Source organism: Mandrillus leucophaeus, unplaced genomic scaffold (genome assembly GCF_000951045.1).
Source record: "Mandrillus leucophaeus isolate KB7577 unplaced genomic scaffold, Mleu.le_1.0 Scaffold427, whole genome shotgun sequence".
NCBI classification, from domain to species: Eukaryota; Metazoa; Chordata; class Mammalia; order Primates; family Cercopithecidae; genus Mandrillus; species Mandrillus leucophaeus.
Window position 1 is genome coordinate 292,712 of NW_012104554.1, and position 17,918 is coordinate 310,629.

At 38.6% G+C, this 17,918-nt stretch overlaps 1 protein-coding gene across 2 annotated transcripts in view; it reads left to right on the forward strand.

The window, feature by feature from the left end:
• The window catches only part of CEP83 (centrosomal protein 83kDa), a 105,664-nt gene that overhangs the window by 80,481 nt on the left and 7,265 nt on the right, over positions 1-17,918 (forward strand). The gene's annotated exons all lie outside the window — the stretch shown is intronic.

Here is a 17,918-nt window from a genome sequence, read left to right on the forward strand (position 1 = left end):
ATCTCTACTACAAAAACACAAAAAAATTAGCCAGATGTAGTGGCGAGCACCTGTAGCCCCAGCTACTCTGGAGGCTGAGGCAGGACAATGGCATGAACCTGGGAGGCGTAGCTTACAGTGAGTCAAGATTGTGCCACTGCACACCAACCTGGGTGACAGAGCAAGACCCTGTCTCAAAAAAATAAAAAGTGATTTCTGTGGAGTAAAATATAATTAAATCCCTTTTTTCTTTTCTTTTTTCTTTTTTTTTTTTAAGAGTCTGACTCCATGGCCCAGAATGGATTGCAGTGGTGCGATCTCCATCCCCTGGATTCAAGCGATTCTCTTACCTCAGCCTTCGAATAGCTGGGATTATAGGCACGTGCCACCATGCCCAGCTAATTTTTGTATTTTTAGTAGAGATAGGGTTTCCCATGTTTGCCAGGCTGGTCTCAAACTCCTGACCTCTAGTGGTCCTCCCACCTCAGCCTCCCAAAGTGCTGGGATTATAGGCATGAGCCACCACGTCCATCCTAATAAACTCTTATAGGAGAATAAATATATAGTTGAATCTAAGATTTTAGTGATATGTTTAATTTAATATATAAGCATGACATTTTGCTGTCAACCTTGCAGAAATACATTGGGAAAATCCAGACTGTCCAGCAGGTTTGTTTCTAAATTTTGTGTGTAAGTCAATTGTTTTGAGTTGACATGCATTTTTCCACACAGAAGGTGTTTTTCAGAGGGATAGTTTCCAGGCCAACCCATGGAAGTCATATTTTACACATTCTCCAGTTAAATTATAGTGTGATTAAGATTGTTTCATTTATGCCTAATGTCTGTTTTATCACTTTTGTGGTTAAAAGGCTTTTTTGTTTCCAATTCAGAAATACAAGAGCAAGTATTTCTTTGCTCCAGCAGGAGGAACTGGGACTCCCTTGGCTTGTGAAACTGCCACAGTAGTTCCCACAGCATTGATCCTTTTTAAGTTTTACCTTTTGCAGGCATACTTTTCTCCAGAACCTAACTTTGTTTTCTTGGAAACAGTCCAGGGCATCATGGGAATAATGTATCTAGATGGATCTTCTAAGTCAGTGGCTTACAACTTTTTTCTATTTCAGCAAACCCAAGGAATGTAACAGGTCCCATTAGTAACCATGACTCATGGCAGTGATTAAGGGAGGAGAAGGACATGGTAATCTTTTCAACAGGATTAGAGGAAGAGGAGGGACATGATAAAGTGTGTGTGTGTGTGTGTGTGTGTGTGTGTTATATGTAAAGTCCCAGAAATGATTTGAGTTGTCTCCATTTGATAAATTCCTTTAGTAGTAGCATTTGTTGTGGAGAGAAGAGAAGATCTGAGATGAGAGGAAAATACTTCTAGATGCAGTAACCATTATCTTAATATCTGTTTGTTTATTGGAAAGGTTAACTGTTCATATTTAGGTAAGAGAAAATAACTCTAGATCCTTCACTTATTCTGAATTTGAAAAATCACACATCAGTTCCTAGATCCCTTTTTATGTAATTGGATATCACTGCCAAATGTTGCTGACAGTTGGAGTGACAACATAAGTAGTCTAAAAGTCATTACTTCTCTACTTTCTTGGTCTCTGAATATTACTTTTATCTTCTCATAATGCTAGAAGTAGTAGTATTAGAAAAACAGCATTTATTATATAGGGATCCCAGTGTTTTATACCCAAATATGCACACTTGTTTGTTTTTCTGTATATGTCACTTTTTTTACTTTCTGTCGATGTAGGTACTGAAAAGTGTATGGATATTAATGGGATTTCAGAGGATTGTTTTATGACCTACGATCTCAGAAATCCTGCTGATTTTTGTTTGCACTGTGTTTGAAGCCTAGAAACATCTGAAGCCATGTTACAGCAAGAAATTGTAAGAGCTAAATTTTGAGACTTTAGGGATAAGTATCTTACAGATCAAATTCTAATTATTGAGGTTAGTTTGGATTGAATTCTTTTGAAGCAAAAGTGACACCCAGTGGTGAGATTATCAACTAATCATAAGTATACCAGAAGGAGGAGAGGAGGTGATATTTTAAAAAATCTACAAAATATAGCCATACCCCATCTCTACAAAAAATGAAAAAACTGTGCATGGTGGCACATGCCTATAGTCCCAGCTATTTGGAAGGCTGAGGTGGGAGGATCACTTGAGCCCAGGAGTTCAAGATTGCAGAGAGCTGTGATGGCACCAGCCCTCCAGCCTAGGTGACACAGCAAGACCCTATCTCAGGGAAAAAAAAAAAAAAAAAAAATTAAACCCAAAAACACTACAAAGTAACATTTCATTAGTATTGCAACAGGATGAGTTTTTTTTTTCTACTGAAATGTCTGCCAGATGATGAGTGTGAAGATAGTAAATAGTCATTTTACTTTTTAAAATGTGGTCTGTGGATTGCGATTTAAGTCATAGTGAAATTGTTAAGGTCAATTCAGTGAATGATTATGACCTAGAGTTGTCATACTACGTGGGACACTGCCCTAGGAGCTTACAAGTTTATATCAATTAAAATAGAAAAACATCATGTGTAACTTAGAAATGCAATTAAAAAGTATATAACTGTATATAATTTTAGGACTGGAAGGGATCTTAGCATTCAGATAGCTTTTACAAGTTAGCAAACGAAGAGAGGAGGTACCCAAGATTACTTAACAAGTAAGAATCAAAAGTTGACTGAAATCTGCATGTTTCTGTTCTCAGTCTGGTGCTCTTTCCACTGCTCTGTTAGGCTTTAATTTCCTGCTTTCTTTGATTCCAAATACTTTACAGTTTTTCGCTTAATATAGCTATGGTCCATATGAGTCGTTTCTTATGTAAGAATAATCCCTGTAAATTAATTTAACTCATACCCTTTTCCCATTCAAGTTAAAGATAATGCTTCTATTTGACAATTTTAACTATCAGATTACATAAATATAATTCATAAGAGTGCAACAGACTTTTTAGGTTCTTTAATGCCAAAAGTCATAACATTTTTTGCCATAAGACTTAACAAAAGTCACAAATTATGATACCCAGGGCAGAAATAATCCTTTAGAGTTGCTTTCCTGTGAAAAGTTCTTTTTTCCCTCAGGCTGGATAAGATGGCTTACTGCCATCTGTGTTTACTCAGAACTCCAAGCTCCTAAGCACAGAGATTGTCATTTCTGCTCTTTTTAAGTAGTCTTTATGTAAATGATGTTTTGTTGTGTTGATTTGTTTGGAAAAGTTTGACCAGGATCTTGAGTTGGGATGCCCTTCTGTGATTGATACATACAGAGAGAATGTATTTCCCCTATCCCCACTGAAGAGAGATCTCTTGAAGCAAGCACAGTGAGTTGGGTTTTTCTTTTTTCTTGAGGAACCTGGAATGACAACTTGTTATTTTTATTCTAAGGTATATGTCTCTGAAATGCTTCTTGGTCAGATACTATTATGGATGTTTTCAAAAAAGAGATGAATCATAGTCTTGAAGTTGCAAAATACCTGATTGAATATGTTGTGTGGCCTAGATTATGCTATACACTGGGGGGAAATAGAAGCCGTGATTACTCCTTGGTTTTGATAACTATATAATCTTGTTGGAGAAATAAGATAACATGCAAGAAACACTTAAATAATCCCACTAGTCACTCCTGGGTGATTTATGCGGACTCTAAAATTTGAGAACCACTGTGCTAGATAGAAAAAAATCTGAAGACAAGGAGACCAGTTAGGAAGATGCTATAGTAAACTTAAAGTGAGGTAAGAAGTCTAAAATTGGGACTTAGAATATAGAAATGAAGGTGAAAGGTGACTGCCAGAGGTATTCCAAAGGAAAAAATAATTGCAGAATAGATTGGTAAATAAGAAAGAAAACTATGAAGTATTTTAGCTGTGAGAAGACGTAAGTGGAGTTACTATAATGGATTGAAGAACGTCAGTTGAGTAGAAAGATGTGAAACATATGTCAGATAGGAAACGATGGCAGTGCCTCCATGTAGACATGACGTAGAGTCTTAAGATATTATATAGGTAACTAGAAATAATAGAATGTGTATTTCAGAGATGAATAATTCAAATTAGAGAAATAGAAACTCAAGATTTTGCAGATCGCCGAAGAATAGTAAATTTACTTAGAACGAGGAGCTAGGTGTGGTGGTGAACAGAGGTAGAAGCTATATTGTGATGTTATGGGAACCAAAGGTAAAGAAAGGTATCAAAGATAAATGGTCATTAACATAATCATTGAAAAAAAGTTAATTGGATTTGACTAGAAGGTGGTAAAAGGGGAATCCCAGCCTTAATTCTTACACCTATATTTTTTTAATTGTTCTATTAGTCCTTTGTGTCATAATGTTTATAACACTAAGGCATCCATTTGACTATCCTGTGATTGTGTTGGACCACTCAAGTAAAAATTAGAATCATTCCTTTCCACTAATTTTCCCTCTGGACTTTCCATTTCTTTCAGTAGAAGTTATTCTTGCAGTCACTTAGGCTTCAAACCTGTGATTCATCCTGAGGTCTGCCTTATCTCCAAATTTAGTCAGGCACTATATTAGTTTCCTAGGGCTGCTGTGACAAATTACCACAAACCTTGTGGCTTAAAACAACAGAAGCTTATTCTCTCACAGTTCTGGAGCCTAGAAATCTACAGTCAGAGTGTCAGCAGAAGCATTCTTCTTCAAAAGGCTCTGGAGGAGGATCTTTTTTCATGCCCCTTGTCTAGCTTCTGGTAGTTGCTGGTAATCCTTGGGGTTCCTTAGGTTTTAGACGGACACATCTCTCCAGTCTCTGCCTTGTCTTTACATGGTGGTCTTCCTGTGTAGCTGTAGCTCTGTGTCCAGATTTCACTCCTCTTATGTAAGTACACCAGCCATAGTGGATTTAGGGCCCACTGTAATCCAATCTAACTTCATCTTAACTTGATTACATTTGTAGACCCTATTTCCAAATAAGATTACTCTAGGGTCTTTTCCAATGCCAGCGATCATTTCTCTGTTCTCTGGATACCAACCAGGTGTCCAGAAATTCAATTCTGAAACTATCTACGTGGAGTTAGAGTCAGATCCCACAAGTTAAAGGGCTCAGTCCCACAAGACTGCCCCAACTGCAGACACCAGCTGCAAGTCTGAGTCACCTATATTCTGACTGACTAACTTAGGGATTCCCACGACCCCCTCCTTCAGTTTAATAGTTTGCTAGAATGGCTCACAAAATTCAGGAAAACACTATATTTACCAGTTTATTGTAAAGGATAAAAGTCAGGAATAGCCAAATAGGAGAAATGCATTGGGCAAGGTGTTGGGGGTCGGGGTGTAAAGCCTCCATGCCCTCTCTGTGTGAGCCACCCTCCCAGCAAGTCAATGTGGTCACCAGCCTGGAAGCTCTCAAAATCTCGTTGTTGAAGAGCTTTTGTAGAGCACAATCTCCAGCCCCCACCCCTTCATACGGGTCAGGGGAGTGAACCTGAAAGCATTCACCATCTAATCACTTGGTCTTTCTGGTGACCAGCCCCCATCCTTAGGCTGTCTAGGGGCCTCAACTTTAAGTTACCTCATTAACATCAACTCAGGTATGATTGAAAGGGACTTGTTATGAATTAAACAAAAACACTCCTATCACTTACAAATTCCACAGGTCTTAGCAGCTCTGTACCAGGAATTGGGGACAAAGACCAAATATATTTCTTATTATACCACAGTCACATTCTAAGGTTCTGGGTGCCCATGAATTTTTGGGAGACACTATTCAACCTAAAATAAGAACTCATAAAGCCTATGAATTCTTCCTTTATGATGCCTCTCAAATTTTCCCCCACCCCATTTATTTTCATTCCTATTACTAACAGCCTTGGTCAGACTGTCTTCCCTACAAGGTTTATCTGTATTCATTTATCCAATTTACTCAATAGATCTGTTAAGCATCTATTATGTATCAGGTACTTACTCATTCACTGGAATACAGAAGTAAACAAAGACCCTGCACCGAGGCGTTTACATTGTAGTTGGTTAGGAGACATAGAATAAAGAAAGAAATACTATCAGGTGGAGGTGAGTACTAAGAGGAAAACTGACAGGAGTAGGCTGGGCGTGGTGGCTCACACCTGTAATCCCAACACTTTGGGAGGCCAAGGCGGACGGATCACCTGAGGTCAGGAGTTTGAGACCAGCCTGGCCAACATGAGGAAACCCCATCTCTACTAAAACTACAAAAATTAGCCAGGCATGGTGGCAGGCGCCTGTAATCCCAGTTTCTCAGGGGGCTAAGGCAGGGAGAATTGCTTGAACTCTGGAGGCAGAGGTTGCAGTGAGCTGAGGTGGTGGCAGTGCATTCTAGCTTGGGCAACAGAGGAAGACTCCATGTCAAAAAAAAAAAAAAAAAAGGAAAATTGACAGGAGTAGGGGGTGCTGTTTTATGTAGGCGGTCAGGCAAGGCTTCTCTGGTAAGGTAACATTTGAGCAGAGACTGAAGGAAAGGAGGGAGGATGCCACATTGTTATATGTAAGGTAAGCGTGTTCCAGACAGAGAGAATAGCAAGTACAAGAGAGGCAGGAATCTGCTTGGTATGTTGAAAGAACACAGGAGGCCCAGGAAGCTAGAATAGAGAGAGGTATAGTAGGAGGCCAAATTATGCCATGACTTCAGCTTTTATTCTCAGTTAAGGTAGGAACACACTGGAGGTTTTTGAATTGAGAAATGATATCTGAATTACATTTTTGACGAATTTCCGGCTGTTGTGTAGAGGGGCAGAATAGGAGTCAGGGAAACCACGTTTTCATAGTCCAGGTTACAGATCAGCACTAAAAAGGATGAGTTTAGAGCTAAAAAAACACAATAATAATACTTAACTCAATGGATAGATTTAATAGCAGACAATGTCGCCATCATCAAGAGACGAGCAGAAATCAGTGACAGAGACAGAAGATGTACAGTGAGGAAAACAGAAATGCCAAGAGTTGGTTTTAAAAAGATTATGAAATTGATAAAACGTTGGAAAGACTGATTGTCCTCAGACTCCCCACAAAGTAGATGAGATGAGATTTAGAGCCACAAATGAACAATATAGTGAATGAAAGAAGTGATATCTACCTATAGATATTAACTATCTGCATATAGATATTAAAACAAAAGGAATGGTATAAAAACTGTTATGCTAATTAATCATGCAATTTAGAATAAATGAATACATTTCTTTAAGAACATCTTAAACCTAATATAAGAAGAATTAGATCATTTGGATAGTCCTGTATCTATTAAAGAAATGAAATCTTCAGTTAAAAACCTTCCACAAAGAAATGCCTCATTTGGCTTCACTGGTAAATTATTCCAAATACTTAAGGAAGAATTAATACTAATCTTAACACAAACTCTTCCAGATAATAGAAAAGGAGGAAACACATCTCCACTTACGAGGTTAGAACTTGATACAATCAATATAAGAAAAGAAAAATTGCATTATAAACATAGATATAAAAATCTTAAATATTAGCAAACTGAATTTAGTGATACAGAAAAATGATAATATATCATGAGCATTTAGGGTTTATTCTAGGAATACAGGTGGCTTAACGTGCAAAATTGTTCAATGTAATTCAACACCCTAACAGAACAAAGAAGGAAAACTATTGTGATCCTCTTAAGAGACACAGAAACATAATTTGACAACATTCAGCACCCATTCATGATAAAAACTTCTGCCAAACTAGGAACAGAAGGGAATTTTCAATCTTATAAATGGTATCTACAAAAATTCTGCAGCTAACATCATACTTACTGATTAAAAATATTGACTGCTTCCCCTTACTTACCCAAGGTCAGGAACAGATGTCTACTATCACCATTTTGTTTAATATTTTATCAGAGGTTCTAGCTGGTATAATAAGGCAAGAAAAAGAAATGTAGAGCGTGGCTGGCGAAGATGGCCAACTAGAAGCAGCTAGTGTGTGCCATTTTCATGGAGAGAAATAGAAGGAGTAAGTAAATACAGCACCTTCAACTGAAGCATCCAGGTACACGCATTGGGATTCATCAAGGAAACAACTTGACCTAGAAAGAATGGAGAGAAGTAAGCAGGACAATCACCCACTTGGGAGTGACACAGAGCCAGGGGAGCCTCCTCTTCCCAGGGAAGTGGTGAGTGAGTGAGTGACCCCAGCGACCCACACTTCTCCTTGGATCTTTGCAACCCATGGATCAAGAAATCCCCTTGTGAGCCCACTCCACCAGGGTCTATAGCCTGATACACAGAATTACGTGGAGTCTCAGCAATGCAGCTGCTCAGATACACATAGAGCCCTGGGAGCTTTAGATACCCAGGTTTCCCATCAAAAGCAACTGCAACTCCAGCCAAGCGGGTTGTTAGACCCCTGCACATACCCCTAGGAAAGAGGCTGAATCCAAGGGATACAGCAGTGATAGTCTGCAGGCCCCACTACCATGGCACCTTGCAGGATAAGACCCACTGGTTTGGAACTCTAGCCAGCCACTGGTAGCAGTGTTACACCTCTCTGAGAAGGAGCTCCCAGAGGGAGGGATGGGCTGCCATCTTTGCTGTTTTGTAACCTTAGCTATTGTTGCCTTCAGTGCAGCCACCCGATGGAAAAGCGCCCAGACTGCTTTTTTATGCAGGTCCCAGACCCTGCTTCTCAATGAGTGGGGGACCTCCTGACCAGGGTCACTAGTCACTCTTGTTGTTTTCCACCTGGCAGTGGTTCCAAGCCTCCCTGGGACAGAGTTCCCGGGGGGAGGGATCGGCTATCATCTTTGATGTTTCACATTCTTAGCCGTTGTTGCCTTTGGGCTCTAGGGAGTCTGAGATGGTTAGGGACTGGAGTGGTCCCCTGGTGCACAGCTCTAAGGAGAAGTGGCCAGGCTGCTTTCTCATATGGCTCCTGGATCTCGTTTCTCCTCACTGGGTGGAATCTCCTGACAGGTCTACAACCATACCTCCACCAGTGTTTTCTGGCCAGCAGCAGTTTCAAACCTCCCTGGAATGGATCTCCCAGAGAGAGGGATGGGCTGCCAGCTTTGCTGTTTTGTAGCTTTAGCTCTTTGCCTTTGGGATCTGGAGAGTCCGAAGCAACTCTCGAGGAGACCCCCATCACAGCACAACTGCTCTGTGAAAAAGTGGCCAGACTGCTTTTTCACATGAGTCCCTAATCCCATTCCTCCTCAGTGGACAGGGCCTTTTGACCAGGGTTTCCAGCCATGTGCACCAGTGTTTTTTGACTGGCAGCAGCTTCAAACCTCCCTGGAACAGAGCACCCAAAGAGAGGGGTGGGCCACCACTTCTGCTGTTTAGCAACCTTAGCTGTTGTCTTCAGGCTTTAGAGAGTCTGAGGTGACTAGGGGCTGGAGTCACCTATGGAAAAAGCCAGATGGCTTTTTTATGTGGGTCCCTGATTCTGTTACTCCTCACTAGGTGGGATCTCCCAACCAAAGTCTCCAGCCACCTCCTGTTAGTGTGTTCTGCCGGCAACAGGTCTGTGCCTCCCTGGGACAGAGCTCCCAGAGAGAAGGGCAGTCCTCCATCTTTGCTGTTTTACAGACTTCCTTGTTTATATCTTCAGGTACTGGAAAATTCAAGATGAAAAGGGATTGGAGCGGACCCCCAGCACACTGTAGCAGCCCTATGGAAAAGTGGCCAGACTGTTATGTGGGTCCCTGATTCTGTATCTTGTCACTGAGCAGGTCCTTCCAACCTGGATCTCCAGCCATCCCCACCAGGGCCATCAAGCCAGTAGCAGCTCTGTTACTATCTGGGACAGAGCTCCTAGTGGGAGGGATGGGTTGCCATCTTTGCTGTCTTGTAACCCTCACCCTTACTGTCTCCAGGCTCTGGAGAGTCTGCAGGGACCAGGGGCTGGTACAGATGCCCAACACAAAACACCCACCTCAGAAAAGTTGCCAGACTGTTCTCCATGCAAGTCCCAGTCCTCACTTGTCCTCCTTGGGCAGGGTCATCCAACCTGGAACTCTAGCATAACTACCCTGACCTTGGCTGACCACTTCAATCAGAGGCAGCCCAGCAGTTAAAGAAACGCCCCCAAGCAGAGATGGAACCATCAAACAGAAGGAATCAACTGAAGAACTCTAGCAACTCAGATGGTCAGAGTGTCAACTCACATGGCCACTAGTTCTCCAACAAGGGTTCTTAACCAGGCTGAGTTGGCTGAAGTGACACAAATAGAATTCGAAATATGGATAGGCATGAAGATCATCAAGATTCAGGAGAATGGCAAAACCCAATCCAAGGAAACTAAGAATCACAATAAAATGATACAGGCACTGACATATGAAATAGCCAGTATAAAAAAGAACCTAACTGATCTGATAGAGCTGAAAAACACACTATAAGAATGTCACAATGCAATCACAAGTATTAACAGCAGGAGAGAGACCAAGCTGAATAATCTCAGAACTTGAATACTGGCTCTTTGGAATAAGACAGTCGGACAAAAATAAAAAAGAATAGAAAAGAATGAACAAAACCTCCAAGAAATATGAGATGATGTAAAGAGGCCAAATCTACAAATCATTGGCATCCCTGAAAGGGTTGGGGAGAAAGCAAACAACTTAGAAAACACATTTCAGGATATTGTCCAAGAAAACTTCCAACAGGAACTATAGAGAACAAGATTCTACACAGGAAGATAATCCCCAAGACACATAATCATCAGATTTTCCAAGATCAAAATGAAAGAATATTAAAGGTACTTGGAGAGAAAGGGCAGGTCACCTACAAAGGAAACCCCATCAGGCTAACAGCTGACCTCTCAGCAGGAACCCTTCAAGCCAGAAGAGACTGGGGACCTGTAATCAACATTCTTAAGAAAATCTTCAACAAAGAATTTCATATCCAGCCAAACCTTCCTCAACAAAGGAGAAATAAGATCCTTTTTAGATAAGCAAATGCTGAGGGAGTTTTAGATAAGCAAATGCTTGTAAAATGGAGACCCATCTTACAAGAGATCTTGACAGGAACACTAAATATGGAAAGATGGTTACCATGATTCTGCTGAGAGAGAGCATAAAAAAAAAAAGACAGTTACCAGCCAATACAAAAACACACTTAAGTACACAGATTAGCCACATTATAAAGCAACCACACAAACAAGCCAGCCTAATAACCAGCTAACAACACAATGACAGGATCAAATCCACACATATTAATACTGACCTTGAATATAAATGGGCCAAGTGCCCCCATTTAAAAGGCACAGAATGGTAAGCTGGATGAAAAAGCAAGACCCAATGATATGCTGTCTTCGAGAAACCTGTCTCATATGTGATGACACCCATAGGCTCAAAATGGATGGAGGAACGTCTGCCAAGCAAATGGAAATCAGAAAAATGCCGGGGTTGCAATCCTAATTTCAGATAAAACAGATTTTAAAACAACAAAAATCAAAAAAGACAAGGTATTACATGGTGGTAAAGGGTTCAATTCAATAAGAAAACCTAACTATCCTAAATATATATGCACCCAACATAGGAGCACCCAGATTTATAAAGCAAGTTCTTAGAGACCTACAAAGAGACTTACACTCCCACAAAATAATAGTGGGAGACTTCCACATTCCGCTGACAGTATTAAATCATCAAGGAAGAAAGTTAGCAAAGATATTCAGGACCTGAACTTAACATTGGACCAGATGGATCTGATAGACCTCTATAGAACTCTTCATCCAAAAACAACAGAATATACATTTTTCTCATTGCTGCATGGCACATACTCTGAAATTGACCACACAATCAGACATAAAACAATCCTCAGCAACTGCAAAATAACTGAAATACCAAACACACAGCACAATAAAAGTTGAAATCAAGACTAAAAATATAGTTGCTCAAAACCATGCAATTACATGGAAGTTAACCTGCTCCTGATGACTTTTGAGTAAATAATGAAATTAAGGCAGATATCAAGAAGTTATTTGAAACTAAGAGAACAAAGATACAACATACCAGAATCTCTGGGACACAGCTAAGGTAATGTTATGAAGGAAATAGATAGCACCAAATGCCCACATCAAAGAGTTAAAATGATCTGAAATTAACAATCTAGCAGCACAACTAAAAGAATTAGAGGACCAAGAGAAAACCAACCCAAAGCTAGCATTAGAGCTGAACAGAAGGAGATCAAAACATGAACAGCCATTCAAAAGATTAACTAATACAGGAGTTGCATTTTTGGGAAAATTTGTAGGCCATTAGATAGACTAATGAAGAAAAATGAGAAGATCCAAATAAACACAATTAGAAATGACAGAGAGGATGTTACCACTGACCCCACAGAAATACAAACAACCATCACAGACAACTATGAACACCTTTCTGCATACAAACAAAGCTAGAAGAGATAGATAAATTTCTGGACACATACACCTTCCCAAGACAGAACCAGGAAGAAGTTGATACCCTGTACAGACCAATAATGAGTTCTGAAATTGAGGCAGTAGTAAATATCTGCCAACCAAAGAAGGCCTAGGACCAGATGGATTTACAGCCAAATTCTACCAAATGTTGAAAGAAGAGCTGGTACTGTTTCTATGTAAACTATTACAAAAAATAGAGGAGCAGAAAATCCTTCCCAAATCATTCTGTGAAGCTAGCGTTGTCCTGATAACAAAACCTGGCAGAGACACAACAATGAAAACTTTAGGCCAATATCTTTGATGATCATTGATGCAGAAATCCTCAACAAAATACTTGCAAACTGAATCCAGTAGCACATCAAAAACCTAATCTACCATGATCATGTAGGTTTTATCTCTGGGATGCAAGGTTGGTTCAACATGTGCAAATCAATAAATGTGATTCATCACATAAACAGGACTAAAGACAAAAACCACATGTTTATCTCAATAGATGTAGAAAAGGCTTTTGACAAAATTCAATATCCCTTTATATTAAAAACTCAATAAACTAAGTATTGAAGAAATATACTACAAAATGTAAGAACCATCTGTGGCAGACCCACAGCCAACATCATACTGAATGGGCAAATTATGGAAGCATTCTCCTTGAAAACCAGCACAAGACAATGATACCCTCTCTCACCACTCCTATTCAACAGAGTATTAGAAGTCCTGGCCAGAGTAGTTAGGCAAGAGAAACAAAGAAAGAGGAGAGAGAAGAGGGAAGAGGGAAAGAAAAAGAAAGGGCATCCAAATAGGAGGAGAGGAAGTAAAACTATTCCTGTTTGCAATCGACATGATTGTATGTTTAGAAAACCCCCAGAGTCTCAATCCGAAAAGCTCCTTCAGCTGATAACGTTAGCAAAGTTTTAAGATACAAAGTCAATGTACAAAAATCACTAGCATTCTGTACACCAACAACAGCCAAGCTGAGAGCCAATCAGGAACGCAATCCCATTCATGATTGCACAAAAAGAATAAAATACCTAGGAATACAGCTAAACGGGGGTGAACAATCTCTACAATGATAATTACAAAACACTGCTTAGACAAATCAGAGATGATACAAATAAATGGAAAAGCTTTCCATGCTCATGGATAGGAAGAATCAATATCATTAAAATGGTCATACTGCCAAAAGCAACTTATTGATTCAGTGCTATTTCTATCCCACTACCAATGGCATTCTTTATGGAACTAGAAAAAATACTTTTAAAATTCATATGGAACCAAAAAAGAGTCCAAATAGCCACAGCAATATCCTATGCCAAACAACAACAACAACAACAACAAAAATGTGGGAGGCATCATGCTCCCTGACTTTATACTATAGGGCAACAATAACCAAAACAGCATGATATGATACAAAAACAGACACATAGACCAATGGAACAGAATAGAGTAACCAGAATTAAGGCCTCACACCTACAACCATCTGATCTTCAACAAAGCTGACAAGAACAAGCAATGGGAAAAAGGACACCCCATTCATTAAATGGTGCTGGGATAAACAGCCATATGCAGAAGATTGAAACTAGACCTGCTTACACCATATGCAAAAAATCAACTCAAGAAGGATTAAAGACTTAAATGTAAAATCCAAAACTATAAAAACGCTGGAGGACAACCTAGGCAATACCATTCAGGACATAGGAACTGGCAAAGATTTCATGGTGAAGATGCCAAAAGCAATCACAACAAAAGCAAAAGTTGATAAATGGGTTTCTAATTAAACGTAAGAGCTTCTGCACAGCAAAAGAAACTGTCAACAGAGTAGACAGACAACGTACAGAATGGGAGAAGACATTTGCTAACTGCATCTGCATCTGACAAAGGTCTATCCATCATCTATAAAGAACTTAAATTTACAGGATAAAAACAACTCCAATCAAAAGTAGGCAAAGGAAATGAACAGATCATTTTCAAAAGAAGACATACATGTGACCAACAAGCATATGAAATAAAGCTCAATATCACTGATCATTAGAGAAATGCAAATCAAAGCCACGGTGAGATACCATCTCACACCCGTCAGAATGGCTATTAAAAAATTAAAAAATAACAGATTTTGGCAGGGTTGTGGAGAAAAGGGAATACTTATACATTGTTGGTGGGAGTGTAAATTAGTTCAACCATTGTAGAGAGCAGTGTGGTAATTCCTCGAAGAGCTAAAAACAGAACTGCCATTGGACCCAGCAATACCATTACTGCGTAAATATTCCCAAAGGAATATAAATCTTTGTGCCATAAAGACACATACATGCATATGTTCATTGCAACACTATTCACAACAGCAAAGACATGAGAATCAACCTAAATGCCCATCAATGGAAGATTGAATAAAGAAAATGTGGTAAATATACACCATGGAATACTATACAGCCATAAAAAAGAATGAGATAATGTCCTTTGCCAGGTACATGGATGGAGCAAGAGGCCATTATCCTTAGCAAACTAACACAAGAAAGGAAAACCAAATACTGCATGTTTTCATTCTCATAAGTGGGAGCTAAATGATGAGAACACCCAGACACAAAAGGGAACAACAAACACTGGGGCCTACTTGAGAGTGGAGCATGGGAGGAAGGAGAGGATCAGAAAAAATAACTTGGGTACTAGGCTTAGTACCTGGGTGATGAAATAATCTATTTACCTCTAAGACAAACCTGCGCATGAGTTTACCTATAAAACAAACCTGCACATGTACCTCTGAGCGTAAAAAAGTTTTAAGAATAAAGCAATGGACATAAAGGGTAGAAAGGAAGTTAAAATTATCATTCACAAATGTCACTGTGCATGCATAAAAGTCAAATCTGTCAAACTGTTAATGTGTATTTTTAAAATTTCTAAATACGAAGTCAAGTAACAAATACTAGTTATTTTTCTTTACACACACAATTAGAAGATATTTAAATGCCATTTACAATAGCATGAAGATACATAAAATACCTAGGAACAAATCTAGTGAAAGATGTTTATGCCTTCTACACTGAAATACAAATACTGCTAAGAAAAATTGAAGAATGCCTAAAGGGAAAACGGTACCATGTTCATGACTTGGAAGATTCAATATTAAGGTGTCAGTTCTTCCCAAATTTATCCATAAGTTGAATGCAGTTCTAATCAAGAGCTCAGCAGGTTTATTTGTAGAAATTAGAAAGTAGATTCTAAAATTTATCTGAAAGTACAAAGGACTAGAATAACCAAAGCAATCTTGAAGAACAATAAAGCTAGAGGACTTAAAACTACCAGGTATCAACACCAAATATAAGCTACAGTAATTCAGTGTGGTATTGGCATAAGGATAAACAGGCAAATGGAACAGTAGCAGAAGTAGGTTTACACTAAAGGTACCACTGCATTTTGATAAAGGATGCTCCTTCAAATAAATAGTAGTGAGTCAATTGAGTAAACTCAACCTAACCTCACAACATAGATAAAAATGAACTATACACCTAAGTGTGATAGATTAAAAAAAAATAAAGCTTCTAGATGAAAACTTGGGAGAAAATTTTAGGATCTTGGGATAGTAAAGGTACGCAGGATGCAAAAAGTTCTTACTATAAAATACGTGATTGATGTAATTGATTTTATTTAAATTAAAAACTTTTTATTAAGGGATATTCTTAATAGAAAGAAAATGACACCACAGGCTGGAGGTCAATCTGCAATACTTATGTATCTGACACACGATTCATATCTTGAATATACAAAGAACTACAAATCAGTAGGAATCAGGTTACTCAAAAGTTTTAATGGACAAAAGACTAGGATGGACACTTTACAAAGAAGGGATATCCAGATGACTAACATGCATAAGAAAAGGTGCTCAGTACCTTTAGCTATCAGGAAAATGTAAATTAAAACTACGGTGAGATACTGTATTTCACCAAAACAGGATGCAAAAACTAAAAGACTGACCATACCAAGTATTGGCAAAAATGTGGAACAGCTAGAACTCTCACATATTCCTGGTGAAAATGTAATTGGTAGAACTGCTTTAGAAAACTGGCAGTATCTACTAAAGCTAAAACATGTATACACTATGACCCACTCATAGGTGTATACTCAAGAGAATGAGGTACTTACATGTGCCAAAAACATGTTTAGGAATGTTCATAAAATATTTATGATATCCCCAGACTGGAAACAATTTAAATTTTCATCAACAGGAAAATGGATTAAATGTGGTATATTTGTACAGTGGATGACAGCATTACAGTGAAAAAGAGGTGCTGTGACAATACAACACCCATGGCTTAGTCATATAAAATGCTGAGAAAAAAGTCCAGATACAAAAGAGCATAAATTTATGATTTCTTTCATATGAATGGGTGGATGGATAGACAGATGGACTCCTTAACTACCTATAAATTTGTAAATAAATACTTATAGTGATAAAGGCCAGAAGAGTGGTTCTTTTGCCCCAGACAGGAGCATAAGGAAACCTTCTGGGATGTTGGAGGATGTGGGACAATCAAAACATGAGAAAGAATGCTCGTAGCAGAGTTATTTGTAATAGTCCCAACTGGAAATAATGCAAATAACCCTTGATGGTATACTGAGTGAATATACTAGACTATGCAATAATCATAAGTGGAATATAATATGTGGGAATTAATGAAGTATATCTGTAAGTAACAGATCTCACAATGTTAAGTGAAATAAAGCCATTAATAAAAGAGTACATACTATGGTTGTATGTATATGAGGTTCAAAAATGGCAAAAGTAAACTATACTTTTGGAAGTAAATTAGTTGGTTACCTTTTCAGAGGATGACAGGCCTAGTGATTGGAAGAGGGAAAGGAAGGGGCCCTTCTGGCATGGCAGTGCTCTTGACCTACAAGGGAATCATGCCAGCATTTGTTTTGTGGTTTTTCATTGAGCTTTACATTTATATTCTATGCATTTCTCTATAAGATTATGCTTCAGTTAAAAAAGAATTCAAAAACAAGTACCTAAAAGGTTTGTAGTGACTAAATGAGTTTTAACATTATAGGTGTTTTTCTATTAAAAAACAAAAGGCCTGTGTATAAAAACTGGAAAAAAAAAAAAAAAAAAAAAAAAAAAAAAAAAAAACTACTTTTTTCCGTATACTCCTTTTGCATTTTACCTGGGCTTTTCCATATTATTTAATCAAACCATACAATATTTACTTAGAAATTTTTTCCTTTGTATATTGTAAAGTTTAAACTTTTTCGTTTTAAGATTTAGAAAGGCAACTTTTAAAACAGATGCATCCATATCTATCTTAGCTTTCTGATCCTTCAGTTTATTAATTTTGTAGTGATTTATAAATTACAAATATGCTTGTAATTTTTTTTTCTTTTCTTTTTTTGAAACGGAGTCTTGCTCTTTTGCCAGGCTGGAGTGCAGTGGCGCAATCTTGGCTCACTGCAACCTCCGCCTTCCAGGTTCCAGTGATTGTCCTGCCTCAGCCTCCCAAGTAGTTGGAACTACAGGCACCCGCCACCACGCCCAGCTAATTTTTGTATTTTTAGTAGAGACGGGTTTTACCATGT